The sequence below is a fragment of the Lactuca serriola genome, chromosome 4, assembly GCF_051521515.1.
Source record: "Lactuca serriola cultivar US96UC23 chromosome 4, Lser_US96UC23_V15, whole genome shotgun sequence".
NCBI classification, from domain to species: domain Eukaryota; kingdom Viridiplantae; phylum Streptophyta; class Magnoliopsida; order Asterales; family Asteraceae; genus Lactuca; species Lactuca serriola.
In genome coordinates, this window is record NC_136411.1 from 93845046 (window position 1) to 93868539 (window position 23494).

General features: G+C 33.9%; 1 pseudogene across 1 annotated transcript; it reads right to left on the reverse strand.

Moving 5' to 3' along the window:
- Positions 1-6256: 6256 nt before the first annotated feature.
- On the reverse strand, positions 6257-15564 carry LOC145102130 (cysteine-rich receptor-like protein kinase 8; annotated as a pseudogene). Its single transcript, XR_013706040.1, has 7 exons — positions 14637-15564; positions 9807-9947; positions 8094-8218; positions 7792-8002; positions 7275-7512; positions 7015-7165; positions 6257-6759 (listed from the first exon to the last, which is right to left on the reverse strand). The product of XR_013706040.1 is annotated as a cysteine-rich receptor-like protein kinase 8 (transcript).
- Between the last annotated feature and the right edge of the window lie 7930 nt (positions 15565-23494).

The following is a 23494-nucleotide window of genomic DNA, read 5'->3' on the forward strand; positions in this document are numbered from 1 at the left end:
ATAGAGTTGAAGTTATATTATGGTGATTTAACTTGTATTCCCCCCTCCCCCCCCCCTAAAACTTGTAGAAAACATGAAAATGTAGGGGTATGAACTCACCTTGAGTGATTTCAATAGATGGATGATGAAGAAAAGAAGTGTTCAACTCAAGAACACTTGGGAGGTGCTTGAAGATTCGAAGATCTAACAACAAATATGACGATATTTGTGTAAGGAATCCATGATTTGAGTGAAAGGGTGTAAGATAATCAAATATAGGATGATGTTACTTACCAAACTTGGAGGGAAATGCTCAAGAATAGCATTCAATTTCGAGTTTTAGAGGGAGAAAGTGAGAGAGAAATGGGTTTGATTCTTCTTGAGAAAGAGTGAATAATGTGGGAAGTGAAGTGAAGATTTCCAGCCCTTTGATCTGATTATGGGCTGGTGGAATAGTGTGAAAGGACAACTAATTGACTAATTATGGAGGAATAGTGACTAAGTATGGCCCTGGAGTGGGTGTGGTGGGGTTCTTGTGTCATAACTCAAAGATAAAGTCAACACTCCACCTCAAAATCTCACCCACTAGATTTTATTCTTAAATAAAGATTTCCCTAAAAATGTGTTTAAATTATGAATATATAGTGTTTTATATTTCAAAATATGAGTTTGGGTGAAAATCTCACGTTAAAATAATGAAAAATGGGCTTAAAACGGAGTTGAGGTCAAAAACCGGGAAGAAAATGGAAAAATCCGAAGTCTCGCCGAAGACTTGGTCCTGAGAGGGTTAGAACCGAAGGCTGGTTTGGTTGGTGTATTGGAACCAAGAGGGGGAACTTCAGTCTAAGCAATCTCGCAGGCGAACTCATCAGAAGGGACCGAAGGCGAAGTAGGCTAGCAGTTCTGTCTGAAGGGACCTTCGGGTTCGGTTTAGAAGGAGCTTCGGGTTCGATTCAGCAGGAGCTTCGGGTTTGGTTCTAGCTAACTTCAGTCATGTAGCACTTCGTTGCTTGGCAGTTCGGTTCCAAGAGGTTTTGGTCCTAATAGAGGGGTTCGGTCACCAAGTTAAGTGTCGGGATGCCCCAAATGATTATAAAAAGTTAAAAGAGATTTTGAGAGAGATTAAGATTGATAAAGAGAGATTGAAGGAGACTTTGTTTGTGACCTTTTTGAGTGTTTAGCTTCGCAATTCAAGGTTCGTAAACCCCGTTAAGCCATGTTTAAGAGTCTTACATACCTTCGAAGGGTATGAAATTGTGTTTTATCGTTTTGTTACCTCACTTATCCCGTTTAGGGTTTAAGAATTTCAATCATACGAACTTTTCAAGTGATAACTTCTTATTAAGATAGCGAGTTGTACGGTAGCTAACATATTGTAAACCCTAATATACCAGGGTTAACGGAGTTAGGCGGTTTGACTTGTTGACTTTATTTGACTTTAACTTGACTGGAAATTGATGGTTGTCACAGAATAGCTATGAATTTCGTAAAACAATTTTGAGCATGCTTTTGAACTCAAGACTTATGATTTTCATCTGAGTTTATGCTATACATCATTTTATTACTAATAAGTCATCCTAGGAATAATTGGAAAGCCAACCCGTTTGTTGTGAAACTTAACGTTAAAATAACTCAATATTTCTAAAAATACCACATCATACCACATTCGTCTCTTTCAACCAGTACTGGGTATATTTCAACCATCATCATACCACATACCATATATACATAACAATCAAGCATATCTAGGTGCTTGGAGCCCCTTCGGTCTCTTTCAACCAGTACTGGGTATATGTCAACCCCTTCGGTCTCTTTCAACCGGTAGTGGGCATATCTCAACCCCTTCGGTCTCTTTCAACCAATATTGGGTATCTTTCAAACCCTTCAGTCTCTTTCAACCGGTACTGGGTAGGTCTCAACCCCTTCGGTCTCTTTCAACCGGTACTACCGAGCATATCTGGGTGCTGGCCTACCCCTTCGGTCTCTTTCAACCGATTATAGGGTCTATTTCACCCCTACCACTACCACATATTATCCTATCACATAAATCACATACTACCTAGCATATCTAGGTGTTGGCCTACCCCTACGGTCTCTTTCAACCGATTACGGGATCTATTTCACCCCTCCCTATCACTACCACATAATATCATAGCATACAAGCATATAAGTCGCAACAGATAGTGGCATACTAGACAATTATCACAAAGACAATCATCTCACTATAAACAACAATAAGTGGGATGACATTGGTGCCTTCAACACATTGATACCGGGAAGCTGACTCACATTGCACTGCTAAATTCCCGCGGATAAAACTCTAGCTGCTAGACGACAGATTCCCGAACTGTCAACATCAAAACAGCACCCAATTAATAATTGGGTTCCAATACATAACCATAAGTCCATGCCTGGGGTAAAAGACTACTTTACCCCAACCTAGCTTGATTCAAGCCCAAGGCCCAAACTCACACTCCGAAGGCCCAAAAGCAAAACAATGAACCAAGGCCCAACATATGGCCCAATCTTCCAAATTGGGCCCAAACCCCTCACATGTGCCTTACCCTAAAGCCCATCCAAATTTCCTAGTATATATACTTGTTATTAGATGACCCAATAAGAATCCAAATATCTAAGCCTAACAGAAAGGCACAACTCAAAACCTAACACAATTAGGGTTTTCACATAAAATGACGATTAGGATTAATTAAAAACACTTAACCCATTAAGGACTTAATCCATTAATTCCATCATTCTACTAGGTCAATCACACAATGTGGTCGGGCTTACTTCATAATTCCAATCCAATGGTCCAAAATGCGGGTCCCGACAATTCCAAACTAACATATCCAAAATTAGGGTTTTCTATACCCTAATTAGGGTATCCAACCCAATCGCGTGCCAATTAGTCCATTGGTTAAGTTTCTAGGTTTATTAATGTTAAATAAGTCAGGCACCACCCACTACCACCTCGGGTAGTGGTGCTCAACAACGAATTATGGCGGCAACCACCACCTCGCAGTGGTGATGGTGGGTTTCAAGTCGAAATACGACAACCAATGTACATGCAACATAATATCCACAAAGAAACACACACACAATATATCACACACACGCACAACCACCCTTGTGGCAGTAAGCGGTGGTCGGAGATGATAGCCACCACCTCATGGTGGTGGTGGTGGGTTCTTCGGTTTTTCGACCAAACCATAACATACCCTCGACATACACAATTGGCAACAGCAGCATACACGCCTACATATGCTAATACGAGCGAAACCACCTACCTGGTGGCATACAGCGGTCGGAGAACATCAGTCAAGGCGAAACAGCCGAATGGCGGCCAAGGCGGACGACGAGTCCCAACAGCAACAACGAAGAGGGTGAACTGGGGGTTGCGCCATCGACGGAGAGGGACGTAACGGCCACTAAACACGAGTCTAATCGGTCTCCCCACGACCACAGTATCGGGCTCGAACTCTCGCCTTCACCGACGATGAGAGTAGTGGCGTTGATGCGTCAGCAGGAAGAAAGAGAAGAAGGAGGAATGATCGGAACATTAACAACGACAGCCATACGACCAATTGTGGCTCCGTCTTCAACAGAAGCGGCGCAGCGGCGGCTGGAGATAAGAACCTGACAGCACCCGAAGGTCACCCGCCATCCCTCATTGATCTCGGTATCTCCTATTGTAAAGAAGGAGGTGTCACCGATGATCTTTGTTGGTCGGAAAACGAGAGAAAAGGGGTGGTGGCGGCTGGTGTACTTCAAGTGGCGGATGACCATAGTTTAGGCTTAGGGTTTGGAATGAAGGGAAGTGACGGGTATAACCCGTCCATATACACACCTTAGCCATATTAACACATTCAGACCCTCCTTCTCTTTTTCTTTCAAATTAAATTTAAATTTAACAAAATAGCCCCTCCTCTACAAAAGATTTTCAACTTAAGTCATATATTACCATTCAGCCCCCCCCCCCCCCCTCCCAGCTTCCAAATCTTTTCAATATAAGCCTAAAAACTACAAAACGAGCCCAATTAATTATTCTTTAGCCACATGCTCAATTATTCTTTACGCAACAAACCCCAAAAGCACTCTTAAGACCTCAAAAAATAATTATAATGCCAATTACACACTTTTTCACTAAACTCTTTTATTATTATTATTATTATTATTATTATTATTATTATTATTATATATATATATATATATATATATAAGAATAAAATAATACTTAAAATACATTCTCGAATTTTAGGGTTTGTCTTCGAAACGAAGTGTTACAATAAACTTGAATTCCTTCTTTGTAGAACTTCAGAAAGCTAGCACCAAAAATCTCATGCCTCTGATGGCTCACACCCAAATAGTAGAAGTTGGAGGCTTATTGAAGAGAGAGGTGAAGGGTATAATTTGCGGCTCTAAGAATCTCTTGGAAGAGGTGACAATCGAAACCCTTAGCCTTGGGGTATTTATAGGGCTTAATGAGGTGCATAAAATGCAGATTTCCTTATAAATAACCCTAACCCTATTCTTTCCCCCCAAGCAACCCAAGCATTCCTTAGAGCCCAATAAAGGCTCGCTTAACCCCTTAGAACCGTCACCTCTCATAGGGAGGTCCTAGAATCAGTCAATGTTCAACTATTGGACATTGAAAATTTTAGTCCTTCCACTTTTAATTATTCCAATTAATTCCAATTAATTTCTGATTAATCTATAATTAAACAACATAATTTCAAATTAATATATTTTTCTCAAAACATATTAATAAATTATTCATTTCCATTACTAATTAATTTATTAATCATATAATAAATTAATAAATCGGTTTCTTTCTCCAGATAGCATTCCAGTCTCTTATTACTAAGTTTGAGTGCAACCCAAAAAGACTTTGCTAACAATTTAAGTTTATAATAATTTAGTTAACGGCTTAGACACCTAATCCAACAATATATACGTCCACATTTTTCATATGTCGCAGGTTATAGTAGGTATATACATGGCGAACACAAGAAAGGTGCATTGAAATGTTCTCAAATGGATGTTTTTCTATTTGTATGGTACATCCTCTGTATGTTTATGTTTTGGAATAGTAAAAATAGAGTGCTTAGGTATATAGATTCTGAGTATGCAAAGGATTTAGTCAAAATAGAATTTATTACGGTGTATGTTTTCAGTTTAGATGATTGTGCTATTAGTTGGAAAGCACAATTACAATATATAGTTGTAAGATATATGTATAACCTCATATTAACTCTTCAAAAGATCCCTTTTGGAGAGAAGGAAGCCTACAACATATATAAAGATATAATGGACAATGTCACACCAATATGGGATACACTAACACTTCTCCAGAGAGATGGATGCTCGATGAGGTCAGACAAGGTTATATTAAGTCACGGGGTGTAGATACATACCATGTAAGATAAATATGGAACCCCATATTAGGTATACAAAATAGCCCTTGTGGAGAAAGAGGATACTCCAAAATATACATACAGAGACATAACGAACCGTGTTGCGCCAATGTGGGATACACTGACAATTGTGTTATCCACCACTAAATCCTAATACGTGACAGTCATAAAAGCAGCTAAAGATGCTATTTGGTTGGAATGGCTAATTGGAAAGCTTAATAACACGTTAAAGGTCAATACATTGTTTTATGACAATCGAAAAGCAATTTTTCAGACCAAGGATCAAATGTTTCATGACTAATAGAAACATATGTATCCAAGTTTACTAAAAAGTCTTTCGATGCCTAAGTTTAATTATTTTTGAAATTGGGTGTTCAAAAATTCAAGTGAGCCAAGGGGCTCTTGACAAGGGATAGATTTGTTATTTGAAGGTCATTTCTATTACTATTTTTCTTTTGAATTTTTTGAATGGATTCAAGAATTATTGAGTAATGGTTGGTGCTTTTCGACTTTAGGAGTTAATGTGGAGATTATTGAAATGTGTGCCTCCAAACATTATGCTCATAGGTGGAAATTGTCTTTCTTTTTCTTAATAAGATTTTATCTCCCTTACATAAATGATTAAAAGTTTCCTTATTGATAAACTTTATGGTCTAAGTTTTATCCTTGATGCATATCTCAATGTCAGGCCTCTCTATAAATAGATGATTAGATTTCTTGAATATCTCCTTTTTTATTTCAAAAGCATTATAACCTCAATCGATATAGTGAAGTGATTTTCGGCATCCTCTACCCGCAGTTTTCCCGGTTGAGTTTCCACCTAGAAATCTTTTCTTCTCTCTTTTCTTATTTCTTGCTTTACATTGTTTTTGGTTGCTCAAATAGTTGTTATTCCATTTGAATCGTTATCATAATACTCGACTTGTAACACAGTGTAGTGTAGTATTCTCTTCGCTAAAAAGGGTTGATATTTCAACACTTATTTTGAGTAAAACCTATCTAGGAACTATTTCAGACATTGAGATATCATTTACTGAAATTTGGGATGATCTTGATTTTGATATTACCCTTTAATTTTTTCTAAACTGCTGCTCCCAGTTGAAGAACTGTACTCTTGAAGGAGTGGAAATTGAGGATCAATGGTACTACGCATGAAAAATGCAGCCTTTGAAGGTACTGGAAGTGTGATAGAGAAACTATTAAGCATAAGAACAACAGCAGCCATGGTTGGCCTGTCATAAGCAGTATCTTGAACGCATAATAACCCAATCTGGATACTTCTAGTGATATCACGCAAACCAGATCCGGTCATCAATATAGGATCTATAATGTTTGTCAAGGTCCCATTTCGCCAACATTTCCATGCCTGGAAGAGATTAATAGTTCAATTTTTTTAACATAATTAATGACATTACATTAACAAAACTGAATTATTAAGTAAAGGCTTTGACGTGCTTAATATGATTTTCTTTGTATTTTAGAGTTTATCCAATTTTGGCCTTTATATAGAAAAAGATGAAAAAAAAAATCCAATGAATTTAAAAATTGTTTTACGGTAAATCAATTACGATTTTTTTTTTCTAGAATGCCAACTACAATGGAAAATTGAATCAACACTTACATAGCTACGAAGGTCTTCAATGTCCTCTCCATTTTGAAAACATTGGTTCTTTTGACCTGTTACTAGTTCCAACAATAAAACTCCAAAGCTAAATACATCTGACTTTACTGAAAATTCGCCGTGCGTTGCATATTCTGGTGCCATATAACCACTGTGTGACCCGATAGAAAGAGAAAAGGTAAGTAGTTACACTTTATAATGAAATAAGACAAGTATAGTGAAATATGTCCATATTTTTTTTCCATATGAAATATACTTACCAGGTTCCTACAATTTGATTTGTGTCGCCTTGAGATTCGTCAGGGTCAAACAATCTGGCCATTCCAAAATCTGCTATTTTAGGATTCATTTCCGCATCTAACAAAATATTACTGGCTTTCAAATCACGATGAATTATCCTTAGATAGGAGTCCTCATGAAGGTATAATAGTCCCTTGGCCACCCCCTTGATGATCTTGTATCGCTTTTCCCAATCTAGAATTGTATTCTTAGCTGGATCTACAAACACCAACAAGAAGTAGGCCTCGGTAAGAATTTTCACTAAAGAATCATTTTCTACCCCAAATATCTAAATGGTCAAACATCGTTAATTTCTTTTATTCAAACAAATTAAAAATCAACTTTTGTGACTAAAACTACTACAAAATTCATTTGATATAGTAATATTAAATCATAAATGAGAGGCCATCGGTGAAGGTTTTCTTAAGAACTTGGCAAATTAATTTAAACCAATTAAAGCTTATAACTTTGTAGTTCATGAGTACAATATGAACTTACAAAATAGAAACCGATCAAGACTTGCATTTGGCAAGAACTCATAGACGAGAAGTCGCTCATTGCCTTCTAAGCTGAAACCAAGCAGCTTGACTAAATTTGGATGTTGAAGCTTGGCGACAAGCAAAACCTTGTTCTCAAATTCTATGTCACCTTGCCTAAAATCCCTTGCTAGCCTCTTTACTGCAATTTCTAGTCCATCTCCAAGCTTACCCTAAACATTATATATTAACATATGTCGACGTTGAAGTAATATCAACATTATCAATGTTTGGAATGCAACTACAAAGATCAATTTTTATTACCTTGTAAACTGCTCCAAAACTGCCTTTTCCAAGCTTATTGTCTTCCGAGAAGTCATTTGTTGCTGCTTTTATTGTACTAAAGTTGTATTCCAATGATTCAAAAGTGCCAATATCCATAGTTTCAGCTGGTATAAAGCAATTAGAGGTAGAGAGTTCGAAGTTTTTTTTAACTATAATTGTTGTACCTAATACAATAACTACATTTCAAGCACTATGTATTGAGTTTTTATTTACTTTTTATTTTTTATTTTTTTTAAATAGGTCTGTTTGAGAAAAACCATTTGAAAAAGAGCAATTTGAAATTTACTTATATAAATAAGTTAGATTCTGTTGGCCCCAATACAAACTAACGGATTCATCTAAAAATTTATATTTTTAACCCTTTTAAATTGCATATATAGTCATTCCACCCAGTATATTTAATTTCTGTCTATACTTTTTACTTTTAAATATTTTGTTTTCTACTTTTAACATATCAACTATATAATTTGAAAATATATAATTAAAAATTATATATATTTTTAAGAAATAATACCATTACAATAATCTCATCATTACCTTTGATAACATAGTAGGATATCTATCTTGTCAATTATTACATGTGCATTAACAAAACCTTTATCATGAATACATTCTCCAACTCAATATTACCATCCAAATATAAATTGAAAAAAAAATGCACGATCTTTTATATATATATATATATATATATATATATATATATATATATATATATATATATATATATATATATATATATATATATATATATTAATTCATAAAATATAATAGATAAATTAATTATGTCGCATAAAATATTTTAAATCAAATATATGCTTACATTTTAGGCAAGAATTAATACATATATTATAATTAAGTGACGAAGGAACGTTGGTTACTTAAGATGCACATGTGAATGAAAGATGTAATAAATGATAATGCAGATTCGAGGAAAAAATGATGGAGGATTGTGAAAGAAATATGAAATAAAAGTATAAAACTAAGTATGTACATTTAGACTTTAGTAAGCCAAATTTATAGTGAAAATTATCTTAAAATAATTGGATATAACAATTTAAAGTCACATTTCTAATTATTAAGATGAATAGTGATAGCTTTTTTTTTTTAAATTTCATATATTCCTTTATTTATCTTCTGATAATTCAAGCTTTTTTTATAAATAGTATTCAAAATAAGTACTAATTAGTTATAATTGTATAAGTTATTAAAATTAATACATACATTCTAATTACATTTTTTTCAATAAATAAAATTATGTATTTTATATGTTATACGGATAAAAAAAATTGAAGTAAAAGATACAAATAAAAAAGAACATTATATCTTGAGGGTCTAAATATGTAAGTTCTAAGGGTTATAATTGGAAATTTATTTTAACCCATTTTTTTAAAAAAAAAATGTACACTAACCTATTTATAAAATAACACCCTAACATAAGCCACAAGTGTTTGGATTAGTTTTTTAGCTTATTGCTTATAGCTTATTTGTGGTGGGAATTAGCAATAAGCAATAAACATGGTGAGGGATGCTTATTAAAATTAGCTTATTTAGCTTAATAAGCTGGATTTTATCCAAACACTCAAATTAGCTTATTGTGGGAATAAGCAATAAACACCTCTTTTTTTTCTTATCCAAACACCCTTAAGTTCATGTTCTAAATGGCTTTTAAGCGGCAAATTACTCTGAACTTACTTTGAATACTTTCACTTGGAGGTGTTTGCTTCTTCTTTTTCCCCAATCTGAAGATATATATGGAAGCAATTATTAAGACCACACTGACTGTGACAATAGAAATTGTTATTATCACAGTTCGTGTTTGGTTTTTATTTTTGCCTGCAAAAAGAGAATTAATGTGTCATGAAAGAGTAGTGGTGTTTGAATGTTGCGAACAATCTTTTGAGGAAATTTGAATAAATAAATAATAAATAAACATATAACCTAAGGATGCACAATATGTTTGGTTATTATTCATGATTATATCTAATGTCATTCAACTTTATTTTACTATAATTAGTTACTTGACTTTTGAAAATTGTGCTCATTTGTTTTTGTATGTTTTTTGTAGTTCGTTTTTACTACTTCCTTTTTCATTTCATTTTTATAACTTTTTTTTACATATTTTCATGATTGGTGTTTAACTTTTTATAAATTAATTTTTATGGAATTTTTGCATGTTTTTTTTTCACATTCTATTTTTATAACTTTGTTTTTTTTACTTTGTTTTTCTTGTTTTTTTAAGTCCGTTTTACGACTTCATTTTTTTTTTTCGTTTTGATATGTTATTCACAATCTATTTTTATAATTTCACATATTCACGTCATTTATACATGTTTTTTCACAACTTTTTTTACAATTTAATTTTTTTTACTTATTTTTGACATGGATTTTTTACAATCTCTTTTACAACTTCAAATTTAAAAGTACAAATTATGAAATTGTAAAAATAGATTGTAAAAAAAAAACATGTAAAAAAACAAAAACAAAAAAGCTATAAATAAGAATTGTGAAAAAAATAATATAAAAACGAAATAAAAAATGGAGTTGTAAAAATAGATTGTGTAAAAACATGTAAAAATGAAGTTAAAAAAAATGAAATCATAAAAACAAACTGCGAAAGAAAAACCATACAAAATCAAATAAGCAAACTTTCAAAAGTTTAGTGACTAATTATACATAAAAAAAAAAGGTTAAATGGCCTTATATAGCCAAAAAAAAAAAAAAAAAAAGATCTTCAATGACCACTTTGAGAAAAATTAACAAGTTCAATGATCTTTTATGACTTAAAACAGAGTTAAGTGACAAAATGAACACAAAACGAAAAGTTATGCGACTAAATATGACATTAACCCTAATTAATATTTCCCTTGAATGTGATCTCTCTCCTTGATACCAATGCATAGACATTACATGGTACAAACGGGCTATAAAAGGGCAAAATACAATGACTTATAGATGTAATATACATACACTAATACACTAATCGAACATGGTCACCTTGTCAAGAACAAAGTGCAATGGATTTGTTCATTGATGTTGGACTGGGTTGGTGAATAGGTAGATAACATTCACATCATCACACTAACGATTTTAGATTTGGTTGGAGAAAAGTGATGAAGCACTCAAAGCAATTTTCGTAGCCAACATGTCCTATCTACAACATTAGCCACCCCTGATACTCTATTTGCAATGGATCGACATATAATACCTTGTTGCTAGGATGACCATGAGAGACAGTTGCTACAAAGAAATACACAATAACCATAAGTGGATCCACGAGTGGTGGGATATCCTCCCCAAGCAACATCATAAGAAAATTTGGACAGGTAAAACTGAGATATTGAAGATCGCTCACAAGACTACGATAAAGGATTAGATCATCAACTTGGGTGTTCAAGCCATCAAGCTTGGAATGAGTATTGACGGGGCGCATCATGGTTTGTAGTTAAGAACACGTTCTCGCTAGAGGATCTTTGTTGCATATTTTCCTTACTATGAAAAATGTCAGACTTAGTCCGTTTAATCAATATACCAAAAAATTAATTCAACACCCTAAGATCTCTTGTATAGAACTCCCTACTAAGGGAGGAGATAATATTCTATAGAAAGCGTCTAGGAGGCTTCGATAAGCAATATTTCATCAATATACAACAAGATATAAGTCATGACTTACTCTTAATATATAAAAAGAGAGAAATCTAAACACCTTTGACCAAAGATGAGTAACAAACCAGGAAAAACTATGAAACCAGGCATAGGATACTTGTGTCGGGCCATGAAGATATCAGTGCATGCACACATGCATATGTCACACATGGCTTGGATATTAAGGATCTTAGAAAGTGAGAGGCACTCGTCCTGAAGATAACCATGGAAAAAACACATTCTTCACATCCAACTTATGAACAAGCTAATTATAAGATACCTCAAGGCTAAGAATGGTATGTATCGTTGCTTGTTTGACCATCAGACTATACATATCATCGCAATCGATCCCATAAGGTTTATTGTTAACGTTGCCACAAGCTTTATAATGGGCCAATGAGCCAGAGCCATTGGTAGTATGTTTCTTCTTGAAAAAATAAATGGATTATATATATAATGTATACCCTAGGGCATGGTACACATACGGTAGTGCTATTGCTAATAAGAAGCATTAAATTCATCATTCATTGCATTAAGCCAGTGAGGTTCTTGTAAAGCCTATAAATAAGAACGAGACATGAGATAGTAAATTCGGGAGTGATGGTAAAGGCATTTGAAGAGTTTGGTTACAATGTATTTTGCATGGTTGGTCAATAGATAACTAGTTGTTAATGAGAGGGTGGTGGGGATATATTTGAAAACATGAAAGTGGACAGAATGGGTAATGAGGAGGACATTGTTGTTGAGGTGGTAATGAACAATGGTTTGGGTGACAATGATGTTGACATGGTGATAAACATTGTAGATGCAGAAGATTGTGATGTCATGGCAGCATAAACAAATATGGGTGGTGTGGTATATGGTGTGGATGCGGACTAAAAAAAGGACTGGGGTAAAGGCGAAGGACTACAAAGGTAATCAATGAATTTATAGGAAGGATTTGGTTAGGTGTAATAGACGCAAAAGGGGACAGTCTTTTTAAAGAAAACATGTCAGGATATTATGATTTTTAGGCAAGATTAACACACCAAAAAACTAATTGGAAGGATAAACAAAGCAGATACATACAACTAGGGATGAAAGTGGGTCCAAACCCGGACCGGATGGACCCGGACCTAGAAAACCCGGAACCGGTTAACGGGATTTTATAGAACCGGAAACCGGACTGGTATATAGGAACCGGTTCGGTTCGGTTCCGGGTATGGTTCTGGGTAAAGTGGGTCTAGAACCGGAAAACCCGGAAAATCAAAGTGGGTAGGTTGGAACCGGATAAATTGGTTTTAGACCCGAAAAAACCGGAATTTTTTGGTAATTACTTACAACTTAGTCGGTTGAACTTTGAAAATTTTCATATTGATATCTCGACTTTGGGGGACTGTAATTCATTGAATACGAAACCAAAATTAACAAAATTATAGTCTAAAATCATGTACAAACTCTAAAATACACTCTGGAAAAACTCACATGTCAATCCGACTTTAAACGAATGAGATATGCTTGTGTTAATATTTCACATAATACAAAGTACAAAAAACAGATAGCTGAAAAGTTGAAAATTTTCAGTTTTGATATCCCGACTTCGGAGGACTGTAAATCATTGAATGTTAAGCCAAAAATGACAAAATTATAGTCTAAACTCATGTACAAACTATAAACTAGAAGTTGGAAAAAACCACATGTCAATCCGACTTCAAACGAATTAGATATGCATGTTTTAAAACATTCACCGAATACAAAAAAACTGAAAAACTAAAAACTTCCAGTTTTGATATCTCAACTTTGGAGGACTGTAAGTCAATGAATATAAAACTAAAAAGGATAAATTTATAGTCTAAAATCATGTACAAACTCTAAACTAAATGTTGGAAAAAATCGTATGTCAATTGGAGTTGAAACGAATAAGATACGCATCTTTTAAACGTTTCACAAAAACCTGTTCCGCCCCTAAAAGTGATTCCGGTTCCGAAAACCGGTTCCGGTTTTTAGACCCGGTTTACCCGGACTTGATGGACCCAAACCCGGATTACCCGGAACCCAGATAAAGCCAATTTTTAAACCCAAACTGGATCCGATTCTACATATTCCGGTTCCGATCCGATTGCGATTCCGGTCCGGTTATAAATCTCACCTCTACATACATGTAGGTGGTGGTGAGATGTGGGTAGCATATATAGGCATCCGAAGACGGATGGGCGTAGGTAGTTTTTTTTTTTTTTTTTTTTAAATTATGGTAGGGGTGTAGATGTTTATCCAGCATGTTTGCCCTTTCTTATTTTCTACCCGATCAATCAAAATTTCATAAAACTAAAAACCGAAATTACGAATTGACCATAATACCAAAATTCCAAAAATAGTTCGTTCCCATCTTTATTGACAAAGTCTTTAGAGTTTAGACCCAATAATCCTCTTGGTCCACATCATTCAATTGTGTTGATCAAGATTCAAGGCCACACATTTTTCCCTTGCATTAATATGCAAATGGGGTTATCTATACTTATCTTCAAATTTATTACCCATCAATTATCAACATTAACTTAATACGTATTTTTTTTTAATCTTTAACTTACCATTTTTTCTTTGCCAACTATAAACCTTCAATTATTCAAAGTGGAAGGTCCTAAAAAGCCCTTGCGTGTCCCAGTTTCATTTGCTAATTGCTTGAAAAATAGAATTCTATAAAATTCAAAAGTGCTATAAGTTAGACAAAGACATAAGTACGTATTTTCAAATTCCACTAGTTCCTTGACTTTTGTCAAAGTCTGGCAGTCTGCTGACTTTAGTCTACAGTTGTATCGGAAAAGTTCGAGGTCTTTTTGTTGTTAAATTTTTAACAATACGCCCAAATTCTGAATGTTACGGTAATAAAAATACATATGTTACCTGGTGGTGGTTGAACAGGCGGCGGAGACACCGGCAAGGTTGGCGGTGATGGTATTAACATAGTACTCCCGTTAAAAAACCTATAGATTTCGTATCTAAAATTACACATAGGCAGAAGAGTACTCCCTCCAATTCTCCCACTATACTGACCTGCAAACTGATTGACAGAATCATATAAGCAACTTTCGCACTCCACTTCTGATAAGTCTGGAGTACACTGCATAAGCGCGTAAATGGTTGTGAAATCATGCACAGTCGTGTTCCCGGTGGCAAACTTCCGCAGCGATCCGCCGGCCGCTGCGTCAGTTCTCAGCTCGCTTAACAATGGCATCAGAGACCCAATAAAGCGATCCCTATCTGGCGCGTTTTGGGTTTTCCTCAAATATATAATATCTTCTGGACTGTATGTGTATCCCAGTATATTCTTGTTGGAATATTTCAACAAGCAGTTGTCGTAGTATCCTGTTGCTTCCCGTTGGTTAGGGCAGTTTTCTCGCAATTTAACAATGGAGTCGTTCAGGCAACCCAAGCACAAATCCGACTCGACGTCGCCCCGACAAAGGGCCATGGAGTTGACTCTGTCGGTTCCATCGCCGGTGGAGAGGTTGTAGAAACCAAAGGCGGAGCTGGTGTTCGGGAGGGCGGAGAGGGTGGTGCCAAGATTTCTTTCGTACGTACTGTTTCTGGTATAGTTAACTGCGTTTTCACAGTAATAAGAAGTGAAATTGGGTTGAGCCAAGGTGATGGTATTGATTAAATACGTGAAAATAAAGAACCATAAGAGGAGTTTTCCGGGGAGTTTGAACATGTTCTGTTGTGGAGTAGGAAGTGGCAGGGAATTCGAACGGTTTTGTTTGAAGGGTCATAAAAGAGGAGTGAAAGACAGGAAGACCCTTTGGTCCTCTATTTGAGATTTTGAGATCACTAGATTGCCTCATGGAGTCTTGTTTCCGGTAAAAAACTAAAAATCGTCTAATCTTCCAACCCAACCCGAACCCGGGTTGCGAGTTTCAAAAAGTTAAATGAATGGACCTAATTTAATTAAATAGGTTGGATTGACTAAAATATATCAATGGTTTTCAACCCATAAACTCATATAACTTTAATAAATGTTTAATTAAATATTTATTTTAATATTATCGTATATTAATTGAAATATTAATTTATAAATTAAAATGTTATATTATTATTTGTGTTTTTAAAAAATGTAATCTTAGTTCTCTTCTTTTTTCTTATCTCAAAAATACTAGCCATTCTTCAAAATCTTTTTGAAATTAATTATTTTTTATGTTATTTGATTAATTTATTCAAATTTGTAAATTGTGATTGTGCTTTTTTTGTACTTTGAAATTTTATTTATGTTTGAAACTAATTTATATATTATAATCATTAGTTAATGTATTTAATTTTTTGATTTTAAATAAGTAATCCAAGTTTAACTCATTTATTTAATAAGTTAGATCGAGAACTATATAAATTGTTCAACCCGGTGGCAACCCATTTATCTATAAGGTTGGGTTGGATTGGAAATACCAACCCATTTAAATAAACAGGTTAGATTTAGTTGATATTTTCAACCCAATTAATAAATAGGTTGAACCCAAACCCGACGTAGGTCGACCCATTTACAGCTCTATTTCCACTTATACTTTAAGCTAAGACTCTCTTAAATTACATTTTTGGTCCTTAAGTTATGCTCAATATATAGTTGTGGTCTTTAATGGAATCGTATTGAATTTTTAGTCTTTATTTTTATGATCTCTAAGGATTATGGTTCTTGTACCAAATTAAATAACCATTTAACCCTTTATCTTATTCCAATACATATACAATGCATACAAACAATGACACATATTTCAATATATATGTAGTGCATACAAACAATGGCTTGCAATTTTGTGTCGTTTAACATGACTCAAAGCGTAGTGTTGTTTTGTCATCAACAATTGGTTCGCAGCTTGCACCGTTCCGCCATTAACAGTTGACTTGCAACATTGCATCATTTTGTCAACAACTCTAGGTATCTAGAGTCGCAACCTAGGGTTGTTATATCATCAACCCCTCCAACTTGACACATCAACCCAACATAAAATCAAGCAAATAACTCAATGCCATACCAAAGTTTATGCTAATTGTGATGAATTACTTCACAAATACATAGTTATACGTAGTCGATAATAAGATAGCCAGTCGAACAAATGTTCCTACTCAAGAGCAAAGAGCAATTAACCAGAAAAGGACCATGCAATAAGGTCAGATCAAGAATTCTCATGCTATCTAATTTTAATTGTGTACAACCCTATGATATTCACATAATCCTCAACCAAACAAACTTGACAGATGTACTCACACAAGACTATCCTAGTCTATCACAAAATCGTTTACTAGTAGAACACAAACATCATATAATCCTATAACACATTGGACATATAATGCCATACATTGTATATTGAGAAATCTCCCTCAGTCTAGCAGCAGAATCTCAACAACATCTGTAATGAAACAACTAGCACGGACCACCTATCGACAATCAAAGGTCAAACTTTGGTCCTTAATTCATATTCTCAAAGTTTGAACATACGTCAAATCGCTTAAAAAGTCAAGGGTCAAGGGTCAACTAGACAAAGTCAATGGTCAATGGTTAACATTCAACACACCACGACCCAGCACTTGGTCGCGTTGTAGACACCAAGAAAAAACTTTTGCGACAATCCTTGAAACTTTGTGTCATGACCATTCCTTGGCCACATCCCACTTTGCATGTTAGAACTAACTTCTTGTTAAACATTTAATCTCTTAATACCAAGGTCTATATTCTTAGATATAAATCCAAGATGGGTCTTAATGGATAAAGTTTCCAGCTTTATTTAGATCCATTGCTCAATCACTTAAACTCTAATACAAAAGAGCCCTAAATGATTTGATTCCTTTCCATGGCTCCAAGGGAGGCCAAACATATACTCCACTGACCCTAAAAACTTCTAAAAATCATCCTAATCAAGCATATTGTTCTACAGTTCTCAAATTCCTCAAACATCAAGAAAAGGGACCAAAACACATCCATAACCTACATCTATGGATGAAATGCATAAAGGAAGAGACTTTTTTGCTTACAATGGTCCAAAAACAATGTAGAAGGTTGGATCTTCTCTAAAATGAACTCCACAATGCACCAAATGCTTGTATCTTCACCAAAACTCTCTCAAGGCTCAATAATACACTAAGAACACAAAAAGGGGCTAGGGTTTTCTTTTATGGAGGTAGAGGTTGGAGAAAAGATGTAACATTCAAGTTTTGGGTAAGTTCCTTTTTTAGTCCGTAATGTTAATTTGTTATCAATATGGTCTTTTACTATTATGCGGGGCGTACTCTATGACTACGCTTAGCGTACTAGCCTTCTGATTGTCGCGGATTCCACCCACGTACGCGGGGTGTACGTGGAGTACACATGGCCTACGCCGATCTGGGACAAACCCTAATTCTTAGGGTTTGTGCCCTATTTAAATGTCTTAAACTCATCTCTTGGACATTTTCGACCAACTTCCTCCTCCCCTTGCCCTGAAAACGAAACCCTAAGTAGCTTAGTGAGTTTTTGAGCTTGATAAAGAGATTTTTGGTGTCTTAAAGTGAAGAAGAAGAAGAGAAACACTTGGAGAAGTAGATTAAGCTTGTAGATCCAGGATCACCTTCTCATTTGGAAGCTTTTGAGGTAAAAAGCTCACACTTTTATGTCCATTTATGTTATATATTCTATATGCTGTTTCTTGGGCATTTTTTAACCTTTTCTGTTAAAGGTGGGATTTTGACCTACTCAAGAAGTAATGGATGCTAGATCTTAGCTCCATTTAGTCCCCATAATCATAAAAATACAAACTTATGGAGTATTTTGACACATGCATGTATTAAGACCTTTGTTAAGCTATTTTTGAGCTCTTGATCCCCATTAAGCCATGCATGCATGAAAAGTTACCAACTTTATGTGATAAGTCACCTTTAGGGACCAGATCTGAGAGTTTGGATAAAGGAATTAGCAGGTTAAGTGCTTAATGGAGTAAGTTGGCATACTGGGGAGTATACAGGGCGTACCTAGCTGGTACGCTGCGCGTACTAGCCCCAGATCGAGTACGCTAAGCATACGAGCTGAGTACGCCCCACGTACTCAACAGATGGGCCTTTGGGCTTAATGTCCTCAATATTGCACCATAGTGTGGATTTAGAAGTTTGTGCCTAGTTGGGCCAATAAACCTTATTTTAGGCTTTGGGCTAGCATGTTGGGCTTCCTTGGATTTTAGGACCATGATGGATTTTAGGCCCAATTTGGAAGATTGGGCCATATATTGGGCTTTAGGATTTGGGCCTTTAAATGGTTGAGTTGGGCCTTGGTTTTGGGCCAAATTAGATAAAGGGTAAATTGGTCTTTTACCATGATGATGGTCTAAATATCTTAGACTTTTGGTTATGGATTGGAATCCAATTAATAATCGGATGTTATTGATTATGATAGCGCGGGGATTTTCCGAGCTAGCAGTCAGAGATTCATTCGAGTGATTCAGCAGCTTGAGGTGAGTTTTCTCACTATGTGAGGAGGTCGAAGTCCCCAATGTCGACCCATCGTTTATTATGTTAGGATGCTAGATGTCTGCGTGACTCTTGCATGTGTTATGTGTTGGTATACTTACCGGGCAAGGCCCGATGCCAGGCGAGGCCCGATGACTGTATTGTATGCTATTATCTTTGTGATTATCGCATTTGTTTGTATGATTATGTGTTTATATGTATACCGGACAAGGCTTGATGACTGACAGATCTGTATACCGAGCAGGGCTCGATGCCGGGCGGGGTCCGATGTCGAGCGCGACCCATTATGTGTTTATTATGTATGGTATGTGGTATTTTGCGGAACTCACTAAGCTTTGTACTTATGGTTTTCATTTTATGTTTCAGATACTTCTGGTTTGAAAGGCTCTGCTCGGGATGATTGTAGAACACACACCACCTTATTCCGCATTTTGTGATTTACTCTGACGTTTTGTGATGTATTGATATGCTTTGTTCCACCTTGGTTTCATGATGATGTTTTGGATTACAGTTTTGTTAATTTAAAAATGAAAATTTTTTGTTTTATTTTTGGGATGTTACAAAATAACTAACACTAGAAGTTAGTGTCCTTATGTAGGGCTCAAGGCCCGAGAACTAGGGTTTAGGTTGATTGTGCCTACACATTGCGACCCTCACCTGGTCACATCGCTACTTATCAACGTGGCTTGCTCCGTGTCCTCCGTAATACGTGTTGCGAGTAAGGATTTTTCCAAATTATCAACTGAGTAGGTATGGAAAACATGTGTTACAGGTACACACAACAATTATGGCAACAATAAGCATATCAAGTGATCTCATACTCCAATATATATATATATATATATATATATATATATATATATATATATATATATATATATATATGGGACAGTTCAAATAAAAACACTAAATAAAGTGAGAACGTGAGAACAATTCTCAGCCAATCATTTTCTTTAATTAAGTTATATTTCGTAATTAATAAAAAATATTAATAAAATCTGGATTAATAATACGTAAGGGTAAAATGGTAATTGTATTTGGAGATTATTATGGAAATAAGAGAAATTTGTGGGATTCTTATTTGAAATTTGAAATTTGAAATTTCAAAATTTGTTAAATTTCAAAAAATATAAAACACTGAACTTTTAAATTTCGAGTTAATATGCATTATGGAATATATTATGCATTACTAAATACCAAATTAACAATGTATATTCAAAATCGAATATATATATATATATATATATATATATATATATATATATATATATATAAATTTATACAAATTAATAACATAACGAAATTCTTGATTGAACAATGATATAAACAGAAATTTGTATATACAAAAATCATAACAAAATAATAACATACATACAAAAATGAACTTATTCAAAAAATAGCGTATACATACAAATTCAAGACAAGAAAATTATATAAGATCTATGTATTCTACTAATATTCTTTTGTTGGTGGACTTTTCTTTTTTAGCTTTAATATTTTCTTTCTTCGAGTTCTTTTAACCTGTAAATACAAAAAACATAAACAATAAGTTGTATGCACAATTCATAATGAAATAACAACAAAAATATTAATATGTATGTAGAAATTCAAAACAGAATGCATAAACACTAAGTTATATCTAGAAATTCATAACAAAATAACAACATAAACTGTTAAAGACATAAAATTTTATTACAGTGTAGATTCGTTATTGAATAATGACATAAATCTTTATTCTAATGAAGATTCAACCAACTTTTCATTTGGATACTAAATTCATTAAAGAATAGTACATAAGCATCTATTTCAATGCAGATTCATTGTTGAATAATGACACAAAGATGTATATATACCATTCATAACAAAATAATAACACATTATTTTCATTGTCAAGATAATAAAGATTTATGTGATGTAGTAAAAGTAAGGCTAATCTTAACGTTATGGATAATCTAACAATCATAACTATTATAGAGCTCGTGTAATTATCAATCCATTAATCGAAGTTCATTAGAAATGTCATTGCATAAATTAAATCGTCTGGAATGGATCAATCATCAAAACCATGTTACTATAAACAACAACAATAAAGAAATTAAGAAAGAATATGATGAGATTTACATGATGAAATAACCGATTACTGGAAATCGCATTTATTTAATTTTTTCAATCATTGAGATAATTGGGATTTGTGTACCCACCGGTTAATCTAAACTTTGATAATGTAATTACAATATTGTTTGTAAAAAAATTCAAATATTGATAAAGAATTAAAGAGTTCAAACTTCAAACACATATGTATGAAAGTATACAAAAATGTTATTGAAAACCAACATGACATGAATTTTTTTGCATGGCCGATGGCTATATGTATTTAAATTAGATATTTATTTGTTTGCACTGCCGATGGATTACCTCTACGTATCAAGACAAAATAAGGATAGCGAACACGTTGGGGTTTAGACCCACTCCCATCGTCGACCCATCTGAGGCAAAATACGACGACTCATTTAGGTAGAACACGGTGGTGATTTTCAGTGGATTTGGCAAGTAGATGATAAAAATTGTAACTTATAACGAGGTCTTTTTATTTGTTGTTTTTTTTTTATTTGTTCCAATATATATATATATATATATATATATATATATAGGGTAAGGATCAAATGAGAACACCAAAAAGATTGAGAACGCGAGAACACTTTTGCACCAATCATTTTATAAGGGTATATTAGTAATTGTATATTTAATTAAATTAAATCCAATTAAATTCAAATATTAATTTCCTAAAATTTAGCGATATTGATTACATTTACCTAAAAAAAGAGATTAACAATTTTTTTCATTTTTTTTATTAATGGATGATAAAAAATAATTTGCATTTATTTTTCAGTCAAATAAAAAAATTGTTTTTTTTTTAATTTATAATTCATTAGAATATTTTCAATCATGTATGAATAAAGCACATTTATAATTATAAAAATATACGATTGTAATCATAAATGAGTAAAACATAATTTAGATATAAAAAAATTTCATTTATAAATGAATAAAAAAATCTACTAATCGTAAGTACTAACAATTAAAAACAATCAATACATTAATAATTCATTATATACTAACAATTAAAAACAATCAATACATTAATAATTCATTATCAAACACTATTATATTGATAAATAAATTTTCCAAAGACTGAGTTTATACAATTTTATATTTATATTCATAAATGAATATGTCAAGACTAATTTCTTACGTTTATACATGAATATATTCAATGATGATTAAACCACTTCAATGGAAAAAAATTAAAAAATTCATAATTGTGTCAACCATTTTCTTGAATCTGTTGCAACCTCATTCTTCTATTTGAACCAAATGGCTCGCGAGCTTGTGTAACGAGTAATAGTGATACCTAAAAAAATTCCAACATTTATTTTCCTTTGATCAATATCTACAAAATGAAAATACCATGTAACTACTATCAAATAATTAGAAAAATATTAAAATGAATGATTAGTAGCAAATCATATGGTGTTATAATCATAAATGAAATATTAAAATGAATGATTAGTAGCAAATCATATGGTTTTATAATCATAAATGATTATAACTATTACTCTCATCGTTTATGCTGCCGATAGTTATAATTATAAATGATTATTATTGGTCCCAATCATGGTACCACTGCTACACCCTCCCCCTTCTTGATCTAGTTTACCTATAAACATAATATCTAGCAACATATTTGATTTAGAAGCAGAATTCCAACAATAATATGTTTAGCCAAATCGGCGTACCAGAAACACGAATTGGAGCACCATAAACGTGAATCGGAGCAACATATTGGATCGTCACTGGGTCGTACCAAAGAGCGTTTAGAACATGATTGGTATCATGAGATTCAAAGAGGTGACCAATAGTGAGAACCCTAGAGGATTCGTCGGACTTGCTTGTATGCCAACACATCGATTTCTTCTTGTTTTGCTTGTAGCGTTTTTAGTTCTTCCTTACTCGGATCGTTTTTAGGCAACAGGGCAAGAGGAACTACCTTTTGAACCATATCCATTACCTGATTATCAACATTATATGATTACTTTGATAGATCATTAGATCTACAGACTTAATTTGATTTCCGGAACAATTCAAATCAATGGACAAAGTTTTATGAGTGTGTTCTTATCCAAACACTATTCAGAGCAATTGAGAGGAATGAATGTGTTCATAACAAACAAGGAAAATTGAATACTTGAGAAATCAGACGATTAATCAACAAATGTGAT